The following is a 22,846-nucleotide window of genomic DNA, read 5'->3' on the forward strand; positions in this document are numbered from 1 at the left end:
TAGCCAGACTGGCTTCCTGAACTACTACAGAGCTTTCTGTCTATACTATTTCTTCTTATCATTTATCAAGCATTATTTCTAGCCCTCAGTTGTCGTCCAAACTTTAACTACATTCCCAAGAACCTTGAATGTTCTTCATTGAATTTTAGTATTCATAAAAGTAATGTCAGTGCTGTATCCCTCACAAGGGTTAATGAAAATTATTATTTCTTTTACTTTCAGGAGACATTTTTAAGTTACCCGCAGAAGACACAAAGGCAAATAAGACATGATTGCTGCCTTCAAGCAGTTCATCTCCAAAAAAAAGAGGAGAAGATACAAAGGTAACTATAATGCAACATGAAGGTCCTAGTCTACAGGGATTAACAAAGGAAACAAAAACTTGTATAGGAAAGGGGTGTTGGAGATGGGGAGGAGGTTTCAGTGACTGAAAGTCACTGAATGACATGTGAATTGGGACTTGAAGGCAAAACATAATTTTTCCTAAGCAACCAGGAGGGTTTGCAATTGAAATTCCAGTGTTTCTGTTTGTATACTTCTGTCCTTAGGACATAATCATTGAGAAAATGTTCTGAGGAGTTTCTTATTTGCTCTTACCAGGAACTTACAGATTCTTCTGTTACAAAAGAAGGTTTATGTTGATTTCTCAGGTCAGCCTACTTCCACCCTGTTGGTGAGTGATTATTTTCTAAGAGCAAAATATAGGTTCAAGTGGTAATTAAACTTTTAGTAATATAGGATATTGTTGTAGGTTCCAGAGTGAGATATAAGACAAGAAAAACAGTAAGTTCATGCATTCAGCAAAAATATTGTGTTTAGCTGCTTTGTCCATACACAGGTAAACATTTTAAGCATCATTATGAGAAGTCACTTATTTCATTCATTTTTTTTTTCTTCAGGAACAGCTCTTTTGGTTGTTCTAGCAGTGTTTTAGCAATACTTGAGGCTTACAAAGTTTCCCTTACAAAAAGAGGCATGTGCTCTAATGTCATATAGCTTTTACTTTATTGCAGGTATCAGTAAACTTTTCCTATAAATGTCCAGATAGCCAATATTTTAAGCTCTGTGGGTCATAAGATCTGTGGTAGCTACTCAGTTCTGCTACTTAATGCACAAAAGGAGTTACAGGCAATACGTGTTTATGTTTCAGTAAAACTTTATTTACAAACATAGGTGGCATCAGGGTCTTAGCAAGTAAGCTCTACTTTGCCAACTCTGCTATAGTTGAAGAAACATAGCATAGCTATACAATGTCAGAGCTCTCCAGAAAAATAGCAATAAGAGGAGATAGATATAGATGGATATATACATACAAACATGCATACATGCATGTATACATACACAGGGATATGGACATAGATACAGATATATTTTAAGGAATTGAGTCACCCAAGTGTGGGGTCTGATAAGTATGGCTGGATTGGCAGACTGGGAATTCAGGTAACAGTTCCTATCTCAGTCTTAATTCTAAAATCCTTTGAGCAGACTGGAAAATCAAGTAGTAGATTATGGTACAGTTTTAAGTCAGAATTCCTTTTCTGGAATGCCTGTTTATGCTGTTAAGGTCTTCAAGAGAGTAGATAGATCTCACCCACATAATGGAGGATAATGTAAATGGCAATCACAGCGACATCTCAACTAATGTTTAGCAAAACAACTGGATACTTTAGCCTAGCCAAATTGACACATAAAATTAAACAGTACAGCATATATGGTAAAGCAAGTATAGACAAAGAAACCATGTAATTAGTATCACAAACTGTATCTAATTAGTGCTAAAATGCTTTATAAAAGAGTGGTGATTTGAGCAAAGTAGTGAAATGAAGTTTAAAGACTGTTAATAACATATTTTAATCACAAGTATAAAAATGCTAGCAATTATAGTAACATTTAGTGTGTGTCAAGCACTATTCTAAGCATCAGTTGTATACTTTTTCATCGGGTTCTTGCATTAACCTGATTGTGTAAGTCTTCTCTTGTCCCCATCTTGCAAATCACATTGACAGAAGTGGTTACACAATAATCAACTAATTGTAGTTTCAGGATACCTTTTTTTTCTTGTGACTCTGATTTATTGTAGAGGTTCATTAAAAAGATGACACAAAGCAAATATATAAAAGGACTTTATCAGTCATGGGAGTTTTAAAGCTACCTCTGCCCATATAAATAAAAAGTAGAGGAGGGCCTGTACTTTTGGCACAAAGGGTTAGGTGTCAGTACTGTGAAACTATTCACAATCACTGCAGCATAAGTTCAATCCCCAGCCAGGAAGGTGACCCACATGGTGCAGCAGACCTCTCCTGTCTCGCCCACTGCTCCCCTCAGCAGTGTATTTTAGTCAATCTGCCTGTTCTGCTCCCCACTTTGTCTCTGGTGAATCTTCTCACTCCTCACACCTCTGGCCTGTACCCCAGCTCTTCTATGCATGAATAAATAAATCTTTAAAAAAAAAAAAAGTACAGGGAGAAAAGCCATACTAACTGAGAGTAATTTAATTTTGGCATCTCATTCAGTCCCTAAATAATCCTGGGAGGTGTATGAGGAAGCCATGTTGCTTAATAGAGGCAGAAGCTGGTGAATTGGCAAAGATTATGTGTGCAGGAATGAGATTAAAAGCACTTCTGTGAAACTAATGCTCAGCTAACTCTATCCCACTGCTTTGCGTTTTGAAATGCAAATAGATCTGCAAGAATATTCTGCAAGAAGGCATCAATGAGTTGTGACTTCAGCCCAGTGCAATCACAGCTCATATCAGTTGGGCTTTTTTATGTGCCACGCATGGTGCTAAGCTTTCGACGTTCTTGACCTCACTACCTCTTCTCAGCAAACACACAGAACAAGGGTTATTACGGTCATTTTGTACACGAGGAAAATATGACTCAGAGCAGTTAAGTCACTTTCCCAAGGACATACTTGAACAAGTGGTTGAGTTGTGCCAGAAAAGCACAGAAGACTGGGCTCCTTTGCTATTACAGCTGACACCCCTGTGTAACCATCCCAGTCTAAAATATTGCTCCAATGTGTTAGCTGAAGAAATACATCCTTGTCAATCCAAGAGCCTCTTTTCATTCTGGTACTTCTCTGCTGCACTATCAAGAACATACTTTCAATCAATGAGGGAGAATTGAGGGGTTCAGGTTCCCCCACAACATGGAAGGCTGAGAACATGTTGGGAGCACCCATCGCATTCTCCTTTCTGACTTTGTTTTGGAGATTGGTTTGGTTTTGTGTTTCTGTGTTGTTTGATTTTTTTTTTTTTTTTGGCAAGTTGATGCTTCAGTTTCAGTAACGTGGTAGGTAGCTAGTAAAAAGAGTCACAGAGAGGGTTTGATGAGTAATAAAAATGATCCCCCCACATGAAGAATTAAGGGATGAAGACTTAAAGTTGTGTTTTGAAGATAAAAAGAATGTATTTTAATGTGTGTCATTTCAAGATGAAGCTAAAATTGTGGTCTCTGCCCCATCTTGGGAAAGTCCAACCACCAAGCTGTAGGCTGCGTCCTCTCCTCTCTCCACAGAGTGAAATGAATCACCCCAAGGAGAGTGTAAGCATGTCCAGAAGGAAAGCGGTCCTCAAGAGCATAGCTCCCACATATAAACTTAATTTACTTACTTATTTGTTTGTTGGTGTCACAGATGCTCTGCCTTGGTATTTCACATAAGAAGAAAATCCCCAATGAGAAAAAAAAAAAAAAAACCTATTTTGAGAGTCAGAAACAAATTAGAACTGACACTGATCTCAATAGCAGGCGTTGGCAGGGGGTGAAATTATTTTTCAAACACTTTGGCTTCTCCTGGTAAAGTAGTTAGTGTTGTATTTTCATGCTAGGAGGAAAAAGTGATGAAAAGTTTTTAAACCCGAAGAAACAAAACCCTTGATTTGTGTCCTTTTTTTTTTTTTCAAAACTGGATCCCATATGGCCAGTGCTGGTCTTAGTAGCCGTGAAATGCATCAGGTGATGCACCTTGTTGGGTTGGCTTTTGTGTTTTGCCTCATTTCCGTTAGGATTTTGCCACTCTGTGCATATCAGCCTTGCTCTGGGCATTTAATGGAGCAGGCGGAGTCCTTTTCATAGCCTTTTTAGTATCTGTGTTTCCAAACTCACAGATGGCCAGCCTGCAGTCAGCCCTGGAGGGGGTGAGGGGAGGTTGTTAGCCAACGTGAGAGGTGGTGCTCCTGAGCCAGAGCAGGGTAGAGGAGGGGCCTGGTTCAAGCACACCCACAGTCAATACCAAACCACCACATGTCACCCCACACTAGCTTTAGGCAGTGTCCTTGTGCTCCAAAACTACAGAACTGTTAGCTACTCAGGCCTTAAAAGACCAGCTAGGTCAAGCCCAAGCATTGCCACAGTCTGTCCTAAGAGGTAGAATTCTAGCAAAGGATAAAAGGGAGAATTTTCTCCTCAAGTTTGTTCCTTGTACCCTCCCAAGTTCAAAGAGAAAACTCTGTCTCATTAAAATGACTTCTGGCTTTCTCTGGGGGATGAGGGGGGTGGGTGGGCATTTCAGGCTTCAGCAGTTAACTTTTCTGGAGTTATAACGTTTATGCATTTCTTTTTTTATTGGGTAGACATTATGATTGGTTTTACAAGCCAAATAAACAGTTTAAGAACAAATGAAAGACTTTTTTATTTCTCTTTTAACTGTAAATTCAAGAGCTTGAAATGAATTTGGCGAATAACCCATATTGCTGAGGAGAGCTGTGGCTAAAAAAGCAAGATTTCCAAAAATTCTTGAAAATCCAAGTAATACCGGGAATAAATCCCAAATTCAACTTGTTGAGCCTTGTGTCTCTCTTAGAACACTGTTTTTTCCTCCCTTTAAAAAAAGGGGAGAAATCAATCACAGGAGTCCTGTAATTCCTGTCATGCTGTCTCTGCCACAAAGTGCAGACCAACCTCCCAGACAACTGTTCTCAACCCAGCCGGAGAGAGTCCTGCAAACACTTGGCTCCCATTGAGTTGAGGAAGTAACTCATCCCCTCCTAAGAGCAGAGGGGTCCCTTAGTACACTTTGGTGTTGCAAGTATCTAAACTGACCCTAATTGATCTTAGATTTATTCATTCTTTTTCCTTTTTTTTTTTTTTTTTTAAGAAGTCAACCTTGAACTTTTGAACTAAGCTTTTTAAAAATGATGTTTCTAGAAGTTTATTCCTAGGTGGGGACAAGATCTGGACAAACAAAAACTATATGACACAGAGTTTGGGGACATCAAAAGCTAGTGTTGTTAGTTTCCAAGTCCACACTGTTCCTGTGTCTCCAGCTCAGCACAAATATTTATTGGTCTAGCTATGGACAAGGCACAAATATCTAACTATGTTTGAACTGATTTTTTTTTAATTTTGCTGACTTACTGACCTTCTAAATAATATTGACTTAGATAAAATCAATCACTGAAATAAAAGATAAATTAAAAAACAACTAAGCATTCATATGTTCTAGGCAGATGATACTAGAATGGTCTTTCACTTAAGGTCCATTTCAAATCTTATCTTCTGCATAAAAATCCTTTTGGATCTGTTCCCATCAATTATCTGCTTCACTCTTTAGGTATTTGTTGTTCCCATTCAGTGGCTAACTCTATGTGTGAGGCATTACTACAGTGCCTACATTTTACATATTCATCCTACTTTTAATTCTCCAAAAGTAAGTCCCAGTTACAGAGATCAAGAAAGGGAGACCTATAGTTTAATCAGCTCAGGGGTCAATAGTGGAGCAGATTTTTGAATCCAGACAGTGAACTTCTATATTCCATGTTCTTCTACCACACTCATGTCTCTAGCATATACCACTAACTTCTACATTGTATTTTCTACTAATTCCCCAGCTCCCTTCAGAACAGGAAATAGGTTTTATTATTCTCTATTCAAAATTTAGAAAATTTGTTTAAATTAGTTTATAACCTTGGCAATATAAAGTACTCAAGCAATTCTGATATAGCTGAACATAATATGAAGTTAGCTGTGATAGAGGGTGTATGATTTGAGAGTGGGAAAATCATCATAATCACCATTTGTGTTGCAGGTATGGCTTATTTTTACTAGGCACTTTATATTCATTTTCACAAATTCAGAATTATGAGAGGTTGGAAGGAATTGTTAATTCCCCATATTTTTAGCTGAGGAAAGTAAGGCTTAGCAAAATAACTTGCTTAAAATCACACAGTCTCAAAAAACCTAGCCATTTTCTTATCATCCCCATTATAAGAATAAGTGAATTCTACTCTTTCAAAATATCTGAATTCTACCACAACCTGGAGAGAGCATGATTAGAGCATGGAATAGCAGTAAGAATGGGGGTTGAGGTAAAAGGGCCTTGAACCCACTGGAAGCTCAGAATTACTTGTGAATGGTGGAGCAGAACATGAAATTTCTTCACTAATGACAGGAGTTGAGTAAAGTCCCCTCCTGAAAGCCCAAAGATCAGCATGGAGAACACACAGGATTTATCTTTTCTATTGAGCAACCTAAGAAAACTGTTAAAAATCTAACCCTTTGGACCAAAATAATCCTAATGCTATTGTTTGAAAAATGTATGCATTTTATCAAATCATTGGACATTCCGATTACTTTCACAATGCATTGATGTTGATATTTTAGTGATCACATGGTGATCACACAGATGAAAGATAATTTATAAACATCAAAGAAAAAAAGAAAGAAAGAGTATTGTTTGATTTGCTGATGAAGGCAATATAGTCTGCCCTAGTACTATAAATGGTTCTGACACAATTTAGTGATCAACTATTGGAAAGTAAGGGCACTATTGATTTTTCCCCAATTGGTTTCTGTGTCATGCCTTATAGTCCTAGCAACTGAATGCAAAGCACAGTGAACTAGCAGAATGTTAACAAAGCAGGAATATAGCTGTTCCCCAGTGCCCAGTCACCCATATGCTTCCTCTTCACTCAGTTTGGTCATATTCTAGTAAGTGTTTTTTGGGTGGTTCACCTTGATTTTTATGCATTTAACCCTTGTGTCTATAGTTCAGCACTCTCCTTCCTACAATCCCATCCTTAATATTACCACTTTAATTCTAAAATCAATTCCAATATTTCCCATGGCATTTAATATAAATTTAAGATATATTTAAACCATGCTTATGTTTTATTAGATCATTATTTTCTTAATAATATGTTTTAAAGGATGCGTAGGTTTTCAATTCCTCTCTATTTTCTCAATAAGGGAACAAGTTTGTAAAACAAAAGGTTATTTTCCGGACCAAAGTGCTGCATAATGGGAGACATATTGGCATGTCTGGCAATTTTAACAATCTGAATTGTAGCAGGAGAAGCATGAAGAATGCAAAATAAAGATAGTAAGCAAGTTAGTGGTATTCATTAGTATTCATGTACTTTTCACAGAAGAGAATCACATATGCATTTGCTTTGGACATCATTCTAGCAGGGTCATCACTGAGTATGTGCAGATGACTTATCCATTGAGTTTTCTTCATTCACTCACCCAAACAGCAGAGCTAATAATTCCACTTCACATATGGGTAATCAGGATGACGTACTTTAACACGTTATGCATCTAGCATATGATACCTGCACACCAGAGGTACTTATTAAGGATAAATTTCTCTGTTTTCTTATTATCTGTTGATGCATAAGTAGATAAAGTAGGTACTAAATCTAGGAATGGGGTTATTAATCTCTTTAGTATATACTCAGTGACAACAAGGCAGAATGTTCACAGTGTGATAGTGATGGGGGAACATTGTGAGAAGCAGATGCAAACTGTGAAAAAGTAGAAAAATTTAGGACCATTGAAGCATGAGAAATAGCCCTATTGTTTATGACATCATGCTACTGTAACATTTTTGCCATGGCTCTGAATCAGAATAGCATTTGTTACATTCAAAATATTCTCTTTCTGAATGTGGGGGAGTATGTAATCCACTTTAAAAAAGTTTTCAACACAAAGAGTTATTATTTTTAAGTTCTAATGTATGAAATAGGTGACTAACCAGCTGAAACACCTCATTCTCCTAGTTATATTTAAAGAATTATATACAATTCTTAATAGCTTTTAATCATCTCTTTTCTGAAAGTGATGCTATAACTGAGAATTGTTGAGATATGAATCACAATCAATATTAAAGAGTGACTCCAGAGTTAAAATGAAGTCATGTAGAACAGACAATAAAAAGCAATTCTTACTGGTTTTCTTTCCTAAAAGATGCAAGGACAGGAAATTATTTTTTCCATTTTTTTATTTTAACATTTATAATTTTTTACATTTTTTAGACAATATATGCTTCCCCCGACCCCCTCAGATTGAGTCCCCACAGAATCTCCTTCCCCAAGGCACCCGTGCACCATCACCACAGTCCTCTGTGCTCCTCTCTCCCTCCTTCTCACCCCTCACCCTCCTCCTCACCTGCAGGATGTCTCTGGTTTATAATTGTCTGTCTTTGCTTTGTTGTGTTTTGTACTGTTATTATTATTTTTTATACTTATGTCTTATTTGGGACAGGAAATTAATTTAAATGATCATAAAAGTGATTTCCTATTCATAGTTTGTGTCTCCCTTTCACTGTGTTCCCCCATCGCTCTCACACTGTGAACATTCTGCCTTCTTATCACTGAGAATATACTAAAGATCAATAACCCCACTCCTACCTTTAGTACCTCCTTTATCTACTTATATGCATCATCAGATAATAAGAAAACAAAGAAATGTATCCTTAATAAGTACCTCTGTGATCATTCCTCAGAATCTCTAATGAGTACACAAATAAAGGCAACTTTTGGATTGGCAATTTCCTAAAATAAGTCATGAAGATAGTAGTATTTTCTCCTTTTCTAAAAGAAAAAAAACTAAGAATAAAAAATTAGTGTATTTGTAGATCATTAATTTGAATGTTTCTCAGTTTCATACTATAGTTATTTCTGTTGCTGATAACTCACTTAATGATTGCCCATTTTTATTTTAGAATGAAAAATAAATGACAACTATTAGGTATGTCAGCTAAGGATGAAATGCTTACTCCATGGCAGTGAGGTAATACATAGTAGTGATTAAGAAATTAGGCAATGTAAATATTAACAGGTGTGTTCAGATGTACCTGAGCAGATGTGTTCAGGTTCATTTTTGCTGCATTGTAGTTCAGCTCATTTTCCCTTCTCTTCTGTAGTGTTGCCCATCTCCTAGAGTTGTTTTAAAGCTTATATTGAATACATATACATATATTCTTAACAAAGGGTATGGCACAAGAATTCAGTAAGTGATTGCTACATAAATGATATTATTACACACATATCTAGATAGGTAGGCAGGCAGGTAGGTAGGTAGGTAGCTAGATAGATAGATAGAGACATATCTCATAGCCTTTATGTTGATTAACAATGAACAAATCTGCATTTATTGCAATTTGCTTCCCCATTTTTTACATAATTTTATAAAATCTCTAAGGAGAAATGACCACAAGGATAACCAAAACATAGTCCCAGTCTAAAATGCAATTTGCATAAGAACTCTGGAAATGATGATTTGTACTTTATACATTTTAACAATTATGTATCTTGAGAAAACAATTATGATACTTAGATCATCATCCTGATACAAAAAATAAATTTAGTATAAAATCTTATGTAAGACTGTAAATGAGAAACTTTAAAAGTTATATTTAGAAGAGAGCATATAACCACAGCAGTTACTTTTCTTGTCCTAAAGTGTCAATTCTCTATCTCTGTTCTGAATTTTGAGCTCACACTTTTCCCAAATTTCCATGATTTTATTCACGATGTTAAGTCCTGATTCTAATTCTCTAATCTTTATCTCTCCAGAATTTGTACTTTGATGCTTCAACTATATTCCCTATGAGTGAACCATAGTGCTTCAAGTTCATCTTGACTAAAAGAGAACTCATTATTTTATTTTCTATTGCAAAAGATGAACAGTTATTGGACTATTTGAGATCCCTTATTATTCCCCACTTTAATCCATTACCAAATACTGTTATTTCTACCTCCAAAATTTGACTTCTTTCCAGCCCTATTACTCTTGGATATGTGCAATCCAAATGGCCTCATCTTCTATCCAGACTATTCTAAAACTATCTGTCGTGTTTTTATCACTTCAACTTTACAATCATGAGTATGATTAAATCTAAACTGCTTAGCCTGGAAATTTGAGATCCTTTATGGTTTCACCCTAGTGCCCTTTTCTGATCTTATATTTTACACCTGCTTTAATTGGTCCACGAACCATTTCCCATCACAGAACCTCTCTATTCACTTTTTGAGTGCAAAACTAACCTCTGTTTCTCTACTCAATGACTCTTTTTCCTCCAGTGTATATCTCAATTATCTAAGCTAATTGCTTTTTAATTTTAGTTTTGTTTTTGTTTTTCCTATAAGGACTATGCAAGAGGTATGAGAAATATTTGAAATACAGAGCTGTTTCTCTCCTTGAAAATTCTTGTTTCCTTTTGCCTTTTAAATACTCTGATTACTCTTTTGGGAGTGATGAGTGAAGAGATAGTGGCTACTGTAAACTTACTGTTAGGAGAATGGATGCTCGTGAGTCTGGGTGTGTATGCCAGTTGATGAATAACAGCCACCACACCAAATGTGCGAGCATGCAAGTATGGATTTATTGAAGCAAGAGGAAAGTACTCCTGATAGCAGGAGGGGGTCCAAAGAAGGATGCCCATTTACTCCAGCCTGTCCATGACTGTATACTGCCAGACTTCCTGTTGCCTAAGGTGCCGACTATTGATTAAGCACTTGGTGGTCGGTAAGTTTTGTGGTGGTTGTTTTTCTCTTCCTTAATTATCCTATAACCGGATCTTACTTTAGGTGGTGGCTAGCTCAGCAACTTTTCTATTTTCCTGGGAGCTCTTTTGTTCCTTCTGTTCCTATATTGTTTAAAATCACTGCCCCATGTCTCAGCCTTTCCTGTTGCCCAAGTTCTCCTGGTCTCAGTTACTGTCATAATGACAACCCTCTTTTTGCAATGCATTTTTTTCCAAAGAATTGTTTATTGTTTACTGAACAATCTGGATATCCCTTCAATTTACAGTTCAGAGTTAGCAGTATCAGCAAAGAAGATTCTTTGAAGAGAATGGCAGGTGTCTAGAAAATGCTATGGTTAGAAATCCCAAGCTGGTTGCGGACCTTCAAAGCAATGTAAGGATCCAGCATCTAAATCTTATAGCAAGGAAAAGATAATAAATGCTCTTCTGATGTCAAATTGAAAATACATTTGAATGGAATGAGGGTTTCTGTGAGAATCATCAAACAAAACTGGAAAATACCACACCATGAACTTGGTGTCATGGTGGCTTTGCAACTTTTATAGCTCTAAACCATTTAATGTGCTTTAATAAAAACCCAGAAAAGGCCAAAGAGCATACAATTTTCTTTGGCAAAAAAAAAGCCCAGTTTAAACACAGTGTAAAGGTTTGTATGGGTTCAAAAGGGGTGACAAAGACACTGTTTTTTGCTATCATTGGCCTGCCATCAAATTTTATGTCCAAAACAAATGAATCTGGAGGGAAGTAGTTAAAAGACTGAAGTGAACTAGTCCAATTCTTTTAAAGATATTATTGCTTCATTCTCCTCCCCCATTTGAAGTCTGTGTTGGGAGATAGAGACCACTTCAACTCAATGAGTCACTTCTACTTCCTAGCCAGAACAATGAAACTTCTTGTATAAAACATGACCTGAAGTCTGCCCTTCGCCACATCATCCCACCTCACAAATTCCCAGGGGTCGGCTCTGACATTTAACAACTTGCAAATTCAATTTCTTAGTGGATGAGGCCAACTTCTTGCTTTTATAAATGAACATTAGGTTATTGAACACTTTCTTCTTCAACATTTTGGGTAATATATAAAATGTGTTGTCATTTCAACTGCCAGCCTGAATGATACTCCACATGCCTCTTTATCATGATGGAGATAGCATTTGTAAGCCAGCTGCAGGAAGAATGAGTAAAAGACAAGCAAATCCTCCATCCTCCACTCCCCCTTCTCCACTTACTGACCCCCATGGCAAGAAGGAAGGAAGACACTCTTCAATTAATATAGCCTAGAAACATGGTGGTATGGCCAATGCAGCCTGTGTTCCTGTGGCCTGGATGAAGAAGGTACTAGTCTTAGGATTTAACTGCACTATCCTACCAATACAGAAACAGTTAATTCATTGTGCAAATTTGTTGTTTCTTTATTGTTAGCTGCTGAGCAGCTTTTTCCTCCTCCTCCTCCTTTCAATTTTTATTGATCTCTCACCATAGTTTGCATACAATCTCCTAAAAACATTAGCTCATTTTGACTCCTGTCTTGAAGATTAGCTCATCTGGGTTATGTTCTTTGGTATGTGGTTCTGAGTGTTGAATACATCTTAATTTTCATTCTTAAAGATATTGTCAACTATAGCACTTACTTAATGAGTTTGATCTTCTTTTATACCTTGTATTTGAACTTCAAACCAGTAGGGGCTTCCAGGTTTTCAATTATCCATTCATTGGTATCTGTAATAGGTAGGTTTATATGGAAAGAAAGAGAAGGTTCTAGGTGACTTCATTTCTTAATTGCTTTTGAAGCTTATCCTCTTCGTGGGATGTATGTTTGATACTGTTGTAATGAAGGTTCTAGTTCCATCCATTTTAACACAAACCTCTGCCACTTAATTTGAAAACAAACAACTTTTCCTCTATTTAAGGCAATTTGCTTTGGTTTACACTTTGTTCAAACATACTTCCTACAAGGGATTCAGAACTAAGTTTTTAAAACAAGAAAATTTGGGGCCTCCCCGGTGGCGCAGCAGTTGAACGCTGGGTCGCGAAGCTGCCAGCAGCCTCTGCAACACTGGTTCGATCCCCGGCTGCTCCCAGGCCACCGGAGGAGGGTCCCACATGGCACGCTGACCTCTCCTGCCGCCCGCTGCTCCCCTCAGCAGTGTACTTCGGTCCTTCTGCCTGCTCTGCTCCCCGCTCTGGCTCTGGTGAATTCTCTCACCCTCCCGTGCTTCTGACTGTACCCAGTGCTTGTATAAATAAATAAATAAATAAATAAATAAATAAATAAATAAAAACAAGAAAATTTAATTCGAATGAATTAACCATAAATACACAGGAACTTTGCTGTTCCGACCCCAACCCTTACCATGAACACAATGTTCATTCATTTTAACTACAGATTTCTTTACCACTTCTTTTTTCTACTTATCCTGAGTTGAGATCTCAGAGCAAATAAAAGGTTCAGCGCCATCCTCTTTTGGAACTTTATCCCTCTAGGTACTTGAAGCACCACCTGTACTCATTTGCTCTATTCCTGCTTATATCTTTTTCTTTTTCTTTATCTCTTTCTCTATCTCCATCTCCATCTGTGTTTGTATCTATAATGTATCTATCCACTGCAGTGTGAATGCGCAAGTGTTTATGATTTACTAGCTATATGGAAGGAACAGGGCAAAAATGATTATCAGAGCTCAGTCTCTCTCCCCTGAGAAAAGCTGAATGTAAGAAGTTAAAAGAGACGCTTCAATGAAAGGAAGCAAGAGTAGGCATAAACAAAGGGACATGAAAGCCAACAGGAAGGACAGATAACCTCTGCTTGTGAACTGGGGCTGGTTTCACAGAGTGGGAGAAGCTTCCTGACACATGAGTAGGATTTCTCGGGTGGGATCAGAGGAGAAAGAACAATTTATGCAAAGGAGCATTCAGTTAAATGTTTGGTGTGCTTGAGGAAAGGCAAGAGAGCCAGAGTGGCTGGAGTTCGGGTTGTGTGGGATGGGATGGCAGAAGCCCAGGCTAGAGAGAGATGGAAAAGACCTATGAGCTCATAGTCCTTTTTTCTCCATCTCTTCCTCCTCTATCTCAAAGCCAAAGTGTCCATGATGTTCTCATCGATGGTTGGCCCAGGAAAATGGATTTAATCTCTTTGAACTAAAAGAAAAGAGGTCAAGGATGGAGACAAGCTAGAAGGCAGGTCACAACCTTTCTTTTCAATAGCAAAAGACGCATTGGTTTTACATGTGAGGGCCTGTGTGCTTTTTAAATTTGAGTTACTTAACATTTAGGTAATGTGCTATTTTTAATCTGTTTGCTAACGTCAGCCATCCCTCATCTTTAAATGCATTTCTCTAGATCTAAAAAAGGATAAAATGTCATTTGATGTATCTTCATGAAATTACAGTTGACTTATTATTTGAGATTCAGAGCTGGCATTGAGAAGAGTGATGGAAAACAAATTATTTATTGAGACTTTCCTCTTTTGCATACACACAGTGAAAACATTTTTCTTCCCCCAGAGCAACCAAACTAGCACGATAATACCTCCACTAGGGGACAATTTAATTTCTTATTCCATTTGCTCAAGCATGACTGCATGCCTTTAATTACAAAAGGTATTCCATTGCAGTGATGGCAGTGGAAATTGAATGATTTTAATTCCAGATAATATTTACTGGATTTCTTATTTCATACAATTTTTAATTATGTTTCAGGAGATAGCAAGAGCCTAGTACATGCAATTCTTTTAGCAAAAGTACTAGACACTTTCAAGAGTCAAATTTGACTTTCAAGAGTCAAACGCACTTTTTTCATTTGTAAATATTAAGTTAACCATTAAACTGGTATTGTATTTTGTGAGATATCAAAAACTGAAGACCAGATTACTCTTGAGAATTAAGTTCAAAGCCAAGGTCAGAGTTCAAATATTTCTCAGCAATAACCTAGTAATCTACATTGAAATAAGAAATTCAAAAGGAAAACTGCCAACTCAGTTCATTTTCTAAACTTTTATAATCAACAGGCTCATTGAAATGTCTAAAGTTGATCAAAATACACTAAATGAATTCTCATTCTATGAAATGAAGAAAAACTCCTACTAAAAATATATCTAATCAAATATGATACTACAATATCACAAAAAGTTAGAAGTATAAAATAGGATTTTTTTTAAAGATTTATTTATTTGTTTGTTTATTTATTTATTTATACAAGCACTGGGTACAGTCAGAAGCACGGGAGGGTGAGAGAATTCACCAGAGCCAGAACGGAGAGCAGAGCAGGCAGAAGGAACGAAGTACACTCCTGAGGGGAGCAGCGGGCGGCAGGAGAGATCTGCGCGCCATGTGGGATCCTCCTCCGGTGGCCAGGGAGCAGCCGGGAAGCGAACCGGCGCTGCAGAGGCTGCTGGCAGCTTCGCAACCCAGCACTCAACCGCTGCGCCACCGGGGAGGCCCAAATTAGGATGTTTTTAAAATATAACTTTTATAGTTTCTCATTTATAATTTTACCTGAGATTTTATATTAAATATATTTTCATATCAAGATGATGAAAGTCTCATAATTGTTTTCTCAGTACATATAATGGTTAAAATGTACAAAGTATGAACCAATATTTCCAGCGTTTTTATTTAAATTATATTTTAGACTGGACTATGTATTGGTTATCCCCGTGTTCATTTTCCTTAGAGATTTTATAAAATTATATAAAAAATGAGGAAGCAAATTACAATAAATACAGATTTGTTCATTGTTAATCCATGATAAAGACTGTGAGGTATGTCTCTTTATCTACCTACCTACCCTACCTCTTCTTAACTAATCTGCTCAGTTCTGTACTCAGAAGCATTTTTTTCATGCTCTTCTTGTCATTTTTGTAGTGTTTCATGGAAGAGAACTTGTAACACTGCATCTTTATTGGGTATATATGCCTATAGAAGTTCAAAGTTTTGAACAAAAAGGAGTTTTTTGTCAAGTTGCCAGGATTCTGTGTGTCTGTGTGTGTGTGTGTGTGTGTGTGTGTGTGTGTAGAAGGAGACCACAAAGTATAAAAAACTGGGGTTTTGGTTTGAAACTTAGCTCTGTCATAATCTGAGTAACTGTGGGAAAGTTATTTAAACTCTCCAGGCTTCCATTTTCTTATATGTGAAATAAGGATAATAATATCCCACTTACATCTTACATGGTTATTATGAAGATTAAATTAGAAAATGTAAACAAATCATCTAAAACCATTTCTGAGACAAAGTTGGAGCTTCATAAATATTTGTTCAATTTAAAGGAATCGTTGAAGTTAATGCTTAAACTGAATTTTCTTCTAGAAATATTGATATATTTTGCGGTTGGTTAACTAAGACAATTGTGGTAAATGTATGCCCATTAACTGTGCCTTAAATTGACTTATTGAATGAATTAAGTATATTATAGCTCTTTTAAACATTTTATAGGGTTACTTCTGTGTCAAATTTCTCAGGACACACTCAGAAATAAATTCTTGGAAGCAAGATGTTTAGACTTGCATAGATGTAAAGGGACCAACGACTTTAAGATGTGATCTTATCCTCCTTTGCGGCAAATTATTTCATCCAAAAGAAATTGACTCTACAGTTTTTAAAAAATGCATCATTGATAGATAAATGGGATAAAAACCTGTTGAAACTTAGAGGATTAATTCATTTGTCTCATAGCAAAGAAATACATTACTAAACCTTTTGACTAGAAACTAATTTTTATTTTTTAATTAATTTTTCCTTCTATAATCCTAGAACCACAATACCATGTCTCAATCTAAATGTGGAATTGGTGTTATTGTTCCTATTTAATAGATGAGAAAACTGAGGCACACAGAGGTTAACTTGTTCAAATCATTACTGTTATCTCATAAGGGACTTGAGATGCTAATCCCAAGCATAGCATATTGACCCATGTTGTTAACCACTGTAGTGGTGAGTGGCAGTCCCAGCAGATGGAAAGTTTGAGTTAGAGTTGTTGCTCTCTCATTATTTTCTAGGCCCTTGTATAGACAACTGAAACAATGAAGTGGGATTAATATACATGGTTTCTTCAATTTTGTCAATTTTATGAAAAACAGGACAGGATAAATGCTTTCCACTAGGAACTGCGTGCTTTAAAGTGGCCAACCATAGTAACAGAACGTGTAACTCCTGTTGAGATTTGCAGCCTGCCACGGAACCCCCTCCTTAGATCTGCACCCCAGTGAGGAGACTAGTTGACATCACGTGTGCTCTGAGCCTCTACTGAGAGCGAGAACTTCAGTAGACTCTAAATGAAAGAAAAAACATGGGCTTGCCTGATAGCACATCTTAAAGTTTAGACAAGTAAACAGAATATCCACGTACTTGTCTGAGGAATGTGAACATGAAACCTATGTGCAGAATAAATTAAAATGTAGAAATGTGATTATGGCCAGAAAAGAAAGGCAAGTTAAGGAATAGGAGTAAACTGTCTTTATATGCTGACTATATGGTTGGCTATGTATGTCTGATAGAATCTACATTAGTTCCTGAACATTGATGCATGCATGCACATGTCTATACACATGTGCGCTTAAGTGGGCAAAACAGGTGGTCTCCAAAGCTTATTTTTCATTGTATTTTAACTCAGAGTTGGCTATGAAACAACATCAAAAAGTCCAAAGAACGCTTTTTTATGAGAATTTTCAGGACTCTCTTACAGTTGTACTCTACATTCTACCCAACTGTGGGTAGTAATTAATATTACACAGCTATGAAAATAGTTAAAACTAAGAAACCCAAGCAGTAAAGTGTTACTGGCAGATACTTTTCTTCTCAAATCACAATTCCCTGTCTAGAGAGCTGGTGACCTATCTCAGACCATTCTGCTGGAACATTTTAGAAAAAGCTCAGGGTTGAATGGTTGCCTATGGAAGGCGAGATGGAATTTATCAAGTAAAACAGGAGCAGGGGTCAGGGGGCCAGGAATGAAAAACAAATGCAAATGTGTGCACTGTTATTCTAACACCAAAGAAAAGTAGGTTACACAAGCCACTTCCATTTTTAAATGCTAACCCTCTGGTCTTGTGTGAGAACCTTTGCCCATTTGTCCTTTTTGCTAAAGATGCTGTTTTTCTACGGAGGCAAAGAGTAATATTTGAGGAAAAGATTTTACAGATGCAATTACGGCAAGACACTAAAGCTCAGGTTTGCACGTGGGTAAACACGTGCTTTCTCACCCAGAGAGAAGTTTAGCTTGGCAGCCTTTGCTCCAAAGCGTGACTCTGATCCTCAAGAAAGCCAAAACTACAGAAATCCAAGTCATCTCCAACAATAACACCCAAATCAGGGCCTTGAAACTCCTCACACTGGGCATGCTGTGGAGGATGATACTCAGATGTTCAGGACCACAAAGCTATACTGACTCCTCAACAGTGTCTTCATGTGTGAGGATTTCACTTGACATCTCAGCCTTCAGAAGGAAAAGGATGCCAGACCTTTGTTAGTTGGTAAATTTAAATACCTTTGGTTGCTTATAGAAGGAGCAAAATATCTTTGAAACCTAAGCTAGACAAAGAGTTCTATAAGACAAATACTAAATGTTACATTATAGATTATCAAAATCTAGAATTCTAGAATTTTTTCTGCATTATTTTATTAAAAATTGCCTTTATGAATATTGAAATGTCTGCACTATAGTGAGAGAAGATATTTGTAATTTGTCTATCTGAACAATAACTCATTCACAGAATGCAGAGAATTTCTACAAATTCAATTATTAAAAAGACAAACTTTTTTTAATATTAAGGAAAAGATTGATCAGAATCTTCAAAAAGGAAGATATATGAATGTTCAATAAACACGAAAAAAACGCTCCTTACCATGAATCATCAGGAGAAGGCAAATGAAAACTGTAGTGAGATACTACTTTATTCTCATCAAGATGGCAGATAAGCCTGAAAACACCATATGTAGTGGAGCATGTAAACCAGCGAGAACACTGTAGATTGTTGTGTGCAAACTTGCTGGGAAAGTTTTTGGCATTTTCTCATTAAATTGTACAATAGACTTACTCTATGCTGCAGAAATTTCACTCCTGAGTAAATTAAAATACATGCCCACACAAAGACTTATGTAATAGACTTATAGCAACTTGGTTCATAGTAGCAAAAAAACTGCACACAACCCGAAGGTTCATCACAGTATGTTGGTTAAACAAATGGAAAATGTTACATTTGCACAATGGGATACTACTTATCCATAAAGAGGCAGAAATGAGTGTGCACATGAATGAATCTCAAAAACCATTATTATGCTAAGTGAAAACAGACACAAACGATCACATGTTCTATGATGTATGGGACAGTCAAATACAGACATTATTTGTGATGATTGAGAGCAGATCAGTGGTTATCTAGGAGGAGATTGGAATTGTCTAGAATGAGGCTTAAGGGAACTTTCTGGGATGGTGGAATGTTCCATCGTTTGATTTGGGGATCGGCTATACACGTCTGTATTTGTCATAATCATCAAAGTTGCATTTACAATATCTGTATTTTTCCACATTACAATTTTACCTCAAGTTAAAAAATTAAATGCATGGCCCTATTATCCACTTTAAGCACTTAGAACATCTCAATATATAGTCCCGATTGTAAGGGTAAGAAAAATAAAATATATTCTGGTTACTATTTTCCTTGCAGGACATTACTCTTTTTTATTTTTCATGAAATTTGGGATTCTACTAATAATTTCAAGAAATGCAAGCAAAACCATCCTACATTTCAATGAGAGAAGGTTTTATTTTTTTCTGGTTTGATGTAACAGAGTTTCACGGATATCATTGGGCCTGGGTTGGTTGCTTATTAATTAGTCCACCAATGGAGGACATTTAGCATTAGAAGTTTTATGACAATCCACATTAAGGGCCTGGTCCATGATATCAGACACACTAGACCCCATGGACCTGGCATCCCTCCCATACAAGTTTGCTTAGGTTCTTGTTCTTCGTTGAGCATGAGAGTAACAGACACAGGGAAAGGTCCTGGACTCAGGGTAGCCAGCTAAGGTGCATCCTCAGAGGTTGCTCTGGCAGACCACTCACAAGCAGATGAGAAGACAGCCTCTACCAGGGTGCTCTGTAAGCCCATTTTGCTGTTTATTGCCTTCGATTGTTCTTTTTTCTGGGGAAGGGAGGGGATTTATCTATTTACTTTCCCCACCATCATCTTTTATGTCCCCTTGACCCTTTCTGTCTTGCTCACCCTTTTAACTTGAGAAACTTCACTTTATTTATTAGTGTCCACTAGTTTTTGGAAGTATTTTGCTTTGTTAAACCATCCTCTGTGTAAATATCCCATATTTGTTTTTGTTGTTCAGACTCGCTTTACTGCACAGTGTTCCCGCGAACTCCTTGCATTTTGCTGCAAATGGCATCATTTCATCTTTCGTGATGACTGAATAAGTATTCCCTGGTGTGGCCAAACCACATCTTGATCTGATCCTCCATCAGTGGGCACTTAGGTTGTTTCCATGCGCCAGCTTTTGTAAAGACTGCTAAACATTGCAGAACATGTTTTGGGTTGGTGGTGTCACGTTCTTTGGCTAGGTGCCCAAGAGTGGGATTGCTGGGTCATTCTATATTCTCACATTCACTTTTATAAGCACACTTGGATTGGCTTGGCAAAACCACCTTCACCTTTTCCCCGATACATTTTATTTGAATATCTGTGACCCAGTGACTGCAAGTTGACAAGGAATTTACCTCGTATAGCTAAAATGATTTTTTTTTACTTGAAGGAGCAATGAATTTGACTCCATCAGAGCTTCCATCTGTGATGAAAATCTTAAATGGGGTCAGATAGAAGGGCAGGGGAGCTGCTTTGGTCCATGTGCTCTATGATTAGAGCTGCTTCAGGTTTGGGGTGGGCTAGGACCTGGGGCGGAGTGGGGTGAGCGGTGGCATTTTCCACCAGAGTAGCTGCTGTTTGAACCTGGGAAAAATGCTCCACCCCATCCCCACCCTCCAGACTCCAGAGACTGTTTTGGATTTCTGCAAAGAAATACTACTCACCTGAAGAAAAACTGTAGCATAGATGTTTGTGGACTTCCAAGGAAAATTTTTCAACTAACTCTTCAGTTTACAGAAGCCTTTCAGCTTCTCTAAATAGAAATCCCTGGCAGACTCTAGGGAGCTAGTATTCAGATCTGCAAACACATTTGTGTTGGAATTGAAAATAAAATTGAGAATGATGTGGCTTGTGTGCAGCAAGCAGGCTTATGACACCACCACGTTTTTTGGCAGCTTGGGAAAGTGCTGCCTGGGGAACCTTTAGCACTACAGACTGAATGGGCTGAACAGAACAGCAGCAGAGCACCAGACAGGCATGCTAAATGGAGCTGCGAATGTATTGTGCCCTGCGATAAGTGAATAGTAATAAGTGAATAAATGCTCTTTATTCTGACCAAGGAAATCTCCCTGGTAAACCAGACTCCAGCAAAATGTATTTCCCAAGTGAGTTAGCATGTCTTTACCAGAGTTGAAGTTCAATTTCCAAGGTAGAGGTTGTTATTTTGAAATCTTGACAATAACCTGAAGACCCAGATTCTACCTTTGTAAATACCTTGAGGTCCTGGGTCGCAAGGATGGAAACTACAAGTTTAATTGTTGAAACCCTCAGCATCACTGACATTTTCATCAGCAGAGCTGCTACGGACCCTCTGGGGGACAATAGCTGCTTTTCTGATCAGAGAAGTCCCGTACCAAATGCAGATCTTGTTGCATGTGTTGAATTTAGCTGAGCTGACCCAGATCTTGAGCTGAGGTCCTTTAATAACTGGGAATTCTTTCTCCTTGGCATTAAACCAGGGATAATAACATTGTTCTCCTCACCCAGCCAGCTTGCTGTAAGAATTTCATAGCAAAGAACTTTGTAAACTGCAAAGGATGGCAATGTAACTATCAGAGATGATAGAGGTGACAATTGGGCTGATGCTGAATGTGATAACGACACATTCATCGATGCCACTAAATTTCAGATTTTCATGACTGACTGAGAGCCCCAGATGTGCTAGTCACTCAATGTGGTGTGTGAAGGGAGAGGACAGGAGCTTGAGTAGGGCGGGGGGGAGGGGGGGGAGGGGTAGCCGGGAGCTAGTAATGAATGGAGCTGAGTGAGGCAAAGTTCACTGTAACTATTTCCACAATTGAGTCTCTTTCAAAGTGAGCAGAGGCAAACTTTGATCCAGGCCCCCAGGCCTGGTGAGGACACCAGTGGACAGCACTTGCCTGCTGGTTCTGGCCTTCCTTTAGGGGGTTTCCAGGATTGCCAGTCATTGACATTTTTATTACTTCCCTCACCCCTGTCATTTAAGCTTTCTAGATTTGCATGTATTTGAAAGAGGCAGACACCCCTCCTGGAAAAAATGCCTGCTATTGCATGAGTTGCTTTAGTCCATTTGTTGCCAAGTGAGAAATGTCAGAGATGATGCTCATTCTCTTTGCACCAGTTTGGCAGGAGTAGAATTGCATGCTGAGCTCTGGCAACTCATGAAACCAGGGGAAACCAAGGTATTTTTCTTTTCTCTTTTATACAAATGTTTCTTTTTTTTTAAGATTTATTTATTTATTCATACAAGAGCTGGGGTACAAGCCAGAGGTGTGGTGGTGAGAGGATTCACCAGAGACAGAGTGGGGAGCAGAATAGGCAGATTGAGTAAAATACACTGTGAGGGGAGCAGCGGGCGAGTCAGAAGAGGTCTGCTGTGCCATGTGGGTTGCTCCCTGGCCGGAGATCAAACTTGTGCTGCAGTGGCTGTGGATAGCTTCATAGGTTGTGTCTTAACCCCTTGCACCACCAGGGAGGCCCTTTTATACAAATATTTCTACGTCCCAACTCACAGGAATGCCACAAACAACTATAAGGCATCAGTGTCTGCATATGCCAATGTAAAAATGGAAGGCCGAAAAAAATTTTCCAATAAAATATTATCTCTTGCCTTAACTCACCATTTTAAAGTTTTGAAATAGCTTCATCATGTCTCTGAAGAAGATAAGACTCATCTATTATTTACATTTCTCTGGGGAGGGGGGAGAAATTGCGCATGCAAGTAGTAATTTAAAATCAA

General features: G+C 37.8%; 1 long non-coding RNA gene across 1 annotated transcript in view; it reads left to right on the top strand.

Moving 5' to 3' along the window:
* The first annotated feature begins 615 nt into the window (after nucleotides 1–615).
* The window catches only part of LOC129145011 (uncharacterized), a 73,183-nt gene continuing 50,952 nt past the window's right edge, over nucleotides 616–22,846 (top strand). Inside the window, exon 1 of the long non-coding RNA XR_008549971.1 lies at nucleotides 616–673. This is a non-coding gene — a long non-coding RNA (uncharacterized LOC129145011). The remainder of the gene's footprint in view (nucleotides 674–22,846) is intronic.

This window comes from Talpa occidentalis, unplaced genomic scaffold, assembly GCF_014898055.3.
Source record: "Talpa occidentalis isolate TD23 unplaced genomic scaffold, MPIMG_talOcc4v2.1 talOcc4.8, whole genome shotgun sequence".
Classification (NCBI taxonomy): domain Eukaryota; kingdom Metazoa; phylum Chordata; class Mammalia; order Eulipotyphla; family Talpidae; genus Talpa; species Talpa occidentalis.